Here is a 9,107-nt window from a genome sequence, read left to right as displayed (position 1 = left end):
AAAGCAAATGTTACACAGAACATGAGTAATGAGTCCTTTTTTGGAGGCATTCTTGCTAACTACCTCCTCTATGAGGTAAATACCCTCACACGTCAAAGTTGCTAAATCCTGACTAAATCCACATATCCAGAAGTGCTGCTCTCCCATTGTGTGTGCCATGACCTGCCTTTGGGGGTTTTTCCCTTGTGTGCCCCATTATACAACCAATGAGCTTCTTCTGCTGCAGAAATTCAAAATTAAATACTCAAAATTGGACAGCAGGCAGCTCATACTACAAAATAAAGTAAAATAATAGTCTTTATTCACTCCAGTTTAAATCAGGCAATAGGCACATTTACACATGTAACTAGGGCTGAGGAAAGAGGAATGGCTATTGTAAGCCTGAAACGTTGCTGTGCTTTATTTCTGTCTGAGAAAATGCCCCCTAAATAAAGGCTTTTTAAGAAAAAATGCCTTGTCTCGGTGCTGTCTTATCCGAAAAAAGACCCCCTGTAACTAGGGTTGCCACCTTTTCTAGAAAAAAATGCCGGCCATCATATGTTTTTATGGTTTTTCCCTATACTTAACATTGCAATCGTGCAACATTTTTACTGGCCAGGTGGCAACCCTACCTGTAATAGCAACATATTTTCAGACAGAATGTGATGATATATTGGTGATGTATGTAGTATGAGTGTAAATTAAACGTATACTTTTATAGTCTTATTCTAACTGCCCAGCGACACCCTTTCATGTTTTTGCACATGGTGCCATTTTATCCTACAGGATCTGGTACAACTGGCACTTACAATCAGGCCCGGACTGGCAATCTGTGGGTTCTGGCAAATGCCAGAGGGGCTGCTATAAGGTGCCATAGAAAGTTAGTATTTAGTGGGCTGGTGGCTGCTGTTTGGGCCTCTATGTGGGCTGTTTGGCCCTCTGTGTACCTGAAATGCCAGGGCCTATTTTAATTCTCAATCTGGACCTGCTTACAATAGGCAAATTCTTCCACTATTACAAACACACTTGATGGCCATTGGCTGCTTTACTCCCACTAGAATTTTTGCTACAACTTTGTATTTAGGATAAGTTCATTATATTAGAAAAATTATACAGGCTGGCACAAGACTGGACTAACAAAAAAGTGGTGCATTTAAAGGAAAGCTATACCCCTCAAACAATGTAGTTTTCTATAAACATATATTGCTAAGTTAAAACAGCTCATAAGTAAAACCCTGATTCATGTAAATAAACCATTTTCATAATAATATACTTTTTCAGTAATATGTGCTATTGGGTAATCATAAATAGAAAATTGCCATTTTAAAAAATAAGGGCTGCCCCCTGGGATCGTAGGATTCACTGTGCACACAAACATACCAAACAAACTATACATGTTCGGTCACATGAGCCAATTAGACAGAGTTCTGTCTTTTGCTTCCACACTTCTTCCTGTTACCGTTACAGTTGTAGTATTTCTCTGGTCAGGTGATCTCTGAGGCAGCACAGAGACCATCACAAAATGGTGGTTCAAGGCAAGAGATGTAAAAGGTCAATATTTACTTAAATATATATATATCGGTATGACAAGATTCTTTAATATGCCACTTAATTTCATATAAACTATGTTGCTCAAGAATTCATTTTGGGGGTATAGTTTTCCTTTAAAAAATGGTTTATTTAAAGAAAAAGCATTAAATAAAAAGTAACCTTACACGTTTTGTGCCTAAAGGGCACTTAATCATAGGCTACTTTTTTAGGCTACTAATTTGTATGACATTTTTCTAAAGGCTGCGGGTCTCAATGTGTGTGCACCTGGACATTACACTGGTTTTGAAACGTTCTACTTACTAGCATTATTTACCTTTTTTTGGAAATCTTCGCTTTTGCATTAAATCTATCATATGTTACATTTTAAATATTGTGGACTGGGCAATTGATGGAATTACAATTTGTAACTGCAACTACTTCATAAATTACCCCATTCTGCATCGCACTGCATTTTTGTGGAGCTTCCAGACATGACAATGTACTATTTATTGTTTTCGTTTTCCTTGTACTTCTTTCATCCTATGAGTATACATTCATTTTTATTAGCAATGAAGTACATAGAAATCAGCCAGAGATTCCCTTAAAGGTTGACATTAATCCCAGGGCATGGATGGACTGAAACAGGAACAGGTTTTCTCAAACTGTGGCCACAAAATAGGAAGCATGTAAGTGTAAAGAATGTCACTGTGTATGAATTATGCTTAAAGGGTACCTTTTGGGCAAAAATATTATCCCAAACAAAGATGCCGGCTAATAGAGCCAGCATTCCGGTTGGGGGTAACAGTAGGTTTTTTTTAATGCCCCCCGCCATTGCAAGGAGCAAACTTCTGTTGCAAGTGGCCAGTTGTACATAGTGCATGGGCATAATGCGCTTCTGACATCATGCACATAATGAGAAAGTCGTGGCATTCGCGCATTATGCACATGCTTGTGCCCCCAACATGGCCGCTCGTACTGGTAGCTCCCTCCCGTTGTGGGTGGCCTAGTGCTGGCGGGGGGCAATTAAAAAAAAACTACTGTTACCCCCCAACCGGAGTGTGGGCTCTATTATCCCACACCTTTCGTTTGGGATAATATTTTGCCCAACAGATGCCCTTTAACTGGGCACTTTGGACTCTAGCCCAAACCATGACAAACAACCACATACAGATCATTAACATTAATCCTTCTCTACTAAACTGTAATTCAGCATTATACATTGAAGCAGGTAGAGTTCTTTTAGCATCCAGAGTCCAGTAACGGCAACTTTTATACCGATTCAGCCAATGATTGGTATAGTGTATTGTGTGTGACTGCTGGTCCTTAAAAATCCTGTGCTCCAGAAGAATAGCTCTTATACTGTCTTTGCTTCCACATACAGTTTGGGACTCAGCACCTAATGTGTTCCAACTGAGAATTTGTCATTTTTAAAAGGGGTGTCTGGATACTGTTGGTCCACAGAGTGAGTGTGTCCAAATACATTTGGCTACACATTGTATATATTATGTTCCTTACATCTAAAAATTTACCGAAAACTTACTGTTACTGAAACTTACTACTCAATGCTTAATCTTACCACTTTAGTCGACATCTCTTTGTAGACTGAAACAAAAAAAACAATACATTTTGCACAGTCCCATGCTTTTACATAAACATAATCTAGCTAATACCTACTTCTGTGTGTATTTATATGCAAACCTACATCAGAATTTAAATAGGATTAAACAACTTTCTACCTGAGCCTTCTTACTGGCTTACTTACTTACTTCTTATTTCACAGATTCAAGGGGGAGAAGTTAGTAACCAAAGTAACCAAAAGTGCACATTCATTATGCCGGTCAAGTTGGCAGGTATTACACCATTTTATTACAGAAAAGGGTACCTAGCCAGAAAAAAAACATTGTCTTACTGTATCTGCTGGCTGACATAGCCTGCTATCAGCTTGGGGAAAAATATACCATCACTGAAAGACAAGAAACCAAGCTGTCTTTTGTCTAGCCTTAATGGATACATATAACTCCCAGCTCTCCTATAGCACTGCAAAAACACAGACACTATTCACATACAAAGACCCCATTATGTCTAGTATAGGTCAATCTAAAAACAACTGGACTTGCTGAGTAATCAATGAAGACGTTTCACTACTCATCCGAGCCAGAGACGGAACTAGGTGGGGGTGGGCCCTGGTGCGGGCCGTGCAGCCGGGCCCCGCCACCACCCTCTTCTGTGTGTCGCTGCAGACGCTGCAGTGGGCGCGTGACTGCCGCCGGGGTATAGACCCCATTATGGCTCATCAAAGTGGGATATCACAGCTGGAAGGGTGTCCAAGCAAAAGCTTGCATTGTCACACTGCAGCACTTCTTCCAACATATAGGCTTACAATGCACAATGGAGCAGGAGGGCCCACCAGGAGATTTCCTGGTATCATGTTGGACAAGTCTAAAGCTGGCCATAGACGCAAAGATCCGATCGTACGAATCAACGTACGATCGGACTTTCCCATCTCCCGACCCTCCACTAACCATTCAGATCAAAGTCTTACCAGTCAGATTAGTTAAAGAACAGATCAGCAATGTTCTGCCCCTGACAGCAATCGTACGATACTTATGTCTGACAACACTAGTGACAGTCTCCCACTGAAAATCGTACGATCGGGCAATACTCGCAGAGATATTATCGGCATGCGACAGAAATTTTCTAACCTGTCCGATCGACCAAACGACCGATCTCCGACGGACGAAAAATGTCGGGACTCTCCACACATGGTCCGAAAATCATACGAATCCACGATTCGTACGATCGGATCTTTGCGTCTATGGCCAGCTTTACATTGGTGGGGAAACATCTCTGGTGGGGAAAACATCTCTGGTGGGGTGTTTGGTGCTATATCAATATATTCTTAGTCAGCTCATGGTTCTGCACAATTCTGCCTAATGGCAATGACACAGTGGTACATCGCTCCCAGGTAACAAAGTACCTGAAAAATACCAACCCCTCTGTATGCATTTTCCCACAATTACACTAAATTGGCATCTATAAAGCAATTTCCCATGGGCTACACGGCACCACATGTCATTGCCCTTAAAGTCTGTGTAGATCAAGGCACAGAGGGGCACAAAATCCAACATGAATACCAGGGAATCACTCCCATAAATTTTCTTATATTTCTTATATTTCTTATATTTCTATCTAGATATAATATATATATATATATATATATATATATATATATTTTTTTTTTTTTTTCTTCTTGGAAGAAAATTCATAGATATTTTAGTTTGAATGATGTTCTTATTTTAATTTCTGAAAGGTGGAAATAGAAAACGATTTGGGTGATAATTACAATAATTACAATTAGGGTGATAATTACAAGGCAGGACTATTGGTCTGTAGAAATAGATGAAAGAGTCAATGTGCCTAATTGCTGCTCCTGATTACTGCAGTTAATTAAATTCCTGATAAAGATAAAAATAAGGTAAAAAGATAAGGTAAAAAAAATAAAAGAATAAAAGAAAAGGGGCTGTTCTGGTATTGTGTTAACTTACCATAAATGTTTTACTTACCATGCTTAAAGAAATTGGATGTCTAATTTGATGTCCACTGGTTTCTATGCAACCATATGTTATTAAGTAAAAATTATTTCTAATTGGCCATGCAACATGTGTATTTTATAGTGATTGCCTTTTCAAGACGTTTTAAAATCTTGCACCTAGAAAATCTCCATCTGCAGGGGTAAGTAGTAATTTGTTTAAATGTGGCCTGCATGCCTTCATGGAAACCAATGCGGAATTTACCCGTATAAGAATAAGCCCTGTACCGCGAGGGTTTGTAGAGTTTGCTGCTAAATAAATGAGAGACCAGCAGGTAGAGGTTTCTCACTTTCTAACGTTCTAACTCTAGATTGAAATACTGATCTTTATACTTTTCTTGGCTGGGTTAAAGTGATACTGACACTAAAAATATTCTTTACAAAAAATGAATCCACATTAAAAGTTACATATAAGTCACGTTGATCATTTTTTGCTGAGAGGTCTGCTTTTGTAAGTAATTATTACTTGAAATTCCAAAAGCTGATTGTTTTGCCAACCTGACTGTCCCATCTCAGTCTTTCATATAGTAGATCAAAAATAAAAATAGAATTGTGGGACACAGGCTATTCCAGGACTTGAACAAGACCAATGGGAGGAAGACACAGACAATGCCTATAACTTCCTAATATCGATAAAGGACTCATACTATAAAAATTCTTCCTCCAAACCTACATACGTAACACCCCTGAAGCTGAAGAAATTTGGCAGGAGAAAGGATGACCTGTGCCTGAGATGTAAATCTCCTGGGGCCTATTTTATCCATATGGCCTGGTCCTGTCCCCCATACAAGAATTCTGGTCCAAAATAGTGAAGACCCTAACAAAAGAACTGGGCACGCCACAGATAGTGGACCCAGCACTTTGCTTGCTGGGAATAATAGATGAGGTAATACCCACCAATGCAACTAGAGTTTGGTACCAAACACTCATGTTCTATGCCAAAAAAACTGTGATCATGCACTGGATGTGAGGAACTCTCCCCTCCCTAATCATCTGGAGGCGCCTGGTTGATTAAGCTCTTCCCCTTGTAAAACTAACTTATGAAATGTGGGGGGCGCATGACAAGTTTTACAAAATATGGGGGGGACTGATGCAGCCGGGATTCTGTGGACAGGTAATTGGTCCCTTTAAACCTGAGTAGGGTTGCCACCTGGCCGGTATTTTACTGGCCTGGTTGGTAAATGATGGTTGATCCCAATGTTATTAATAGGGAAAAAAAAAAATATATAGTAAGGCTGGTATTTTTTTCCAGAAAAGGTGGCAACCCTAAACCTGAGATGACCTGCTTTATAATGGTATCTATAATTGCCTGCATTATAACAATTGCTTCACTTAGTGACAAGACCCTTCTGTCAGTAAAATCGGAGCTTGTTCCAACATCACTCATATGCCGTATTACCAGACAGCGTACTTTTAATTGTTGTTTTGTGTTTGTTATTGTTAAAATCAATAAAAATTCACCTTTAAAAAAATAATAGAATTGTGGAACTCCTGAAATAAAGTTCAGACTGATTCACAGAGGTTAACTACAGATAACTACCCCACTCGGTTCACTCTGCAATGAACTTAGACTCAACCCTACCCAAGGCCAGATTCCTGGTACAATCCCTGCTCAAGGTTGGAAGAGTGGGTGTAAGGGGACAGGGTTCTGCCAGAAATATATAATATATGACTTAGTATTACTTATGATTACCTTGGGATGCTGGGCTCAGACCGTCCTGTCTCAATGTTGCCTTATCTAGTAAGGTTAGGAGATAATTTAACAAATCAGGGACACTACATATAAATAAATAAAGTTTACTCGGCTGTTTTGATTGAATTTTTCCACATTATTTGGTAACCTCAGTGTATAGGCAGTGGCAGTGGGATGCGCATGTAACTTTACCTAGGCTATAGTCTGCAGCAGAAATGCAAAGTTGAAACTATATTAGTAAATGAGGCCCATGATCTCTGATTTCTATTGGCCCTGTGTGAATGCCATATGATACAATAATGAAATAATAAAATAGAAATTATTGAGTTAAAATGCTAGCAAACTTTGTGAGTAAAACACTGGGGGTAAATCCGATTTAGTGTCAAACAAGCAGCTTATCACACTGGGCAATTAAATACCTGGCACTGATTGTACTTTCTGTTATTCAGGGCCAGAAAAATGTGTCCAGTAATCTGTTATATGACATACATCAGCTGTAAATCTATTTCAAGTTAGGTTCAAATGGTTGGGAGGGGGTCTAAAGCTGTACAATGTGCTTTTATTGAGGGTGCTTGAAAATGCAAACATAAGAGTGGCAGACTTTTTGTTAGTCCTCAAAAAAACAGTACATAGGATCAAAGAGCACCTGGTGTATATATATCCATATATATATATATATATATATATATATATATATATATATATATATATATATATATATATATGGATGATATTTTGGTCACTTGGAGAGGAGAAACTGGGAAATTCCACACAATAATAGAGGAAGCAAATAAAAACCACCGTACCTTTAGGTTTACAGAATTGGCAGAGGGGTCCCTTAATTTCCTTGATGTACAGCTCCCAATAAATCAAGGTAAAATCTGTACAGACCTGCACCCTAAAAGCACAGACCATAACAACCTCTTAAATGCAACCAGTTTTATGTGTAAAGTGTAATGACAGCCTTAAGTATTGCAGATTTTCAAAAAAGTTGTAAGCCCAGGAAGAAATTATTTTTATTATTATTTTTAACCTGTATTTATAAATAACATATACCACAGTGCTGTACAATAAATGGGTTTATACATTACATACAAAGCAACAAATAACAGATGCAAGAGGTGAAGGGGGACCTGCCCAAAAGATCTTATAATCTAAAAAATTTAAAGTAAACTTTACAAGATGCAATATAGTTTCATACTGCTCAGTATATTTAAAATAATTTCCTTTATTTATAGGCAGAAACACATTAACACAGAGATTGTTCCTAAATGGGATCTAATTACCTATTAATCTGTCTGTCAGTCTGTTTCTCTATTAATGTATTCCAACTGAGTCATTATACATTGATTATATTCTGATAATCTAATATCCTCCAGCTAAGAGCCACTCATATTTTTTGCAGGCAGTTAATATCATTAATATCTTATATATTATAAGAGTTCTGTCTTCCTTTGCAGACATATTGGGTTAATTTTCCTGTTCATGCAAAATGCAAATTTCCTCCACTACATTCAGCATGTATTTTACCCACAATGCAGCATCCCCCCCCCATAATTTCATTGTCACCGCACAAGCCACGGGAGCTGCAGTTGTGGCTAGTGCATTAAGATTAGCGCAACTACAGAAGCTATTGCACTGAATAATTCCTAGTCTAGTTGGTGCCATTTCCAGAATTTAGCATGTGAATGATGTTCACCCTATTGTTTTAGAGCAACTGTGCTGCCCAAATTGAGGCAGGGTGCTGTGGGAACCCTGGAACTAGGGCCTTGTTCAGAGGTGGGGCTAGCTCCAGGATTCCTCAAGGTCAATAGGGCCATCAATAGAACTGGAGGCAGTAAGGTTGTGTAATGCTGCCAAGAGCAACTATATGAAGTGTAAGGAGTGCCTTTGATGCACGTACCTTGATGAATGGGATTTTTCTCCCAACTGAAGACGAGAAGTTTACATGCGGTAGCGAACATAAATTACTTCTGTTGCTTTGTGCCTCTAAAAGCTGAAGTGGGTGACCAAAGCACAATGCTATTTTGAAAACAAGTAGACCAGTATATTTAGTAACAGAGCTGAACTGAAATCCTGTATTTACATGGACCGTTTATCTAATTTCCCAGCCAGATGCCTGTCCTTAATAGCTGAAAAACAGAGCTAGAAGCAAAGCATCTCAGTGGAAATGGCTTGCCTCAATACCAAGAAAAAGCAAAACAGTTTCTTACCAGTCATACTGTGACAATATCAAAATTAGGGATGCACTGAATGTAGGATTCAATTCAGTATTTGGCAAGATTTTACTTTTTTTAACATGATTTGGATTCGGCC

Source organism: Xenopus laevis, chromosome 4L (genome assembly GCF_017654675.1).
Source record: "Xenopus laevis strain J_2021 chromosome 4L, Xenopus_laevis_v10.1, whole genome shotgun sequence".
Classification (NCBI taxonomy): domain Eukaryota; kingdom Metazoa; phylum Chordata; class Amphibia; order Anura; family Pipidae; genus Xenopus; species Xenopus laevis.
This window is presented reverse-complemented; position numbering follows the sequence as displayed.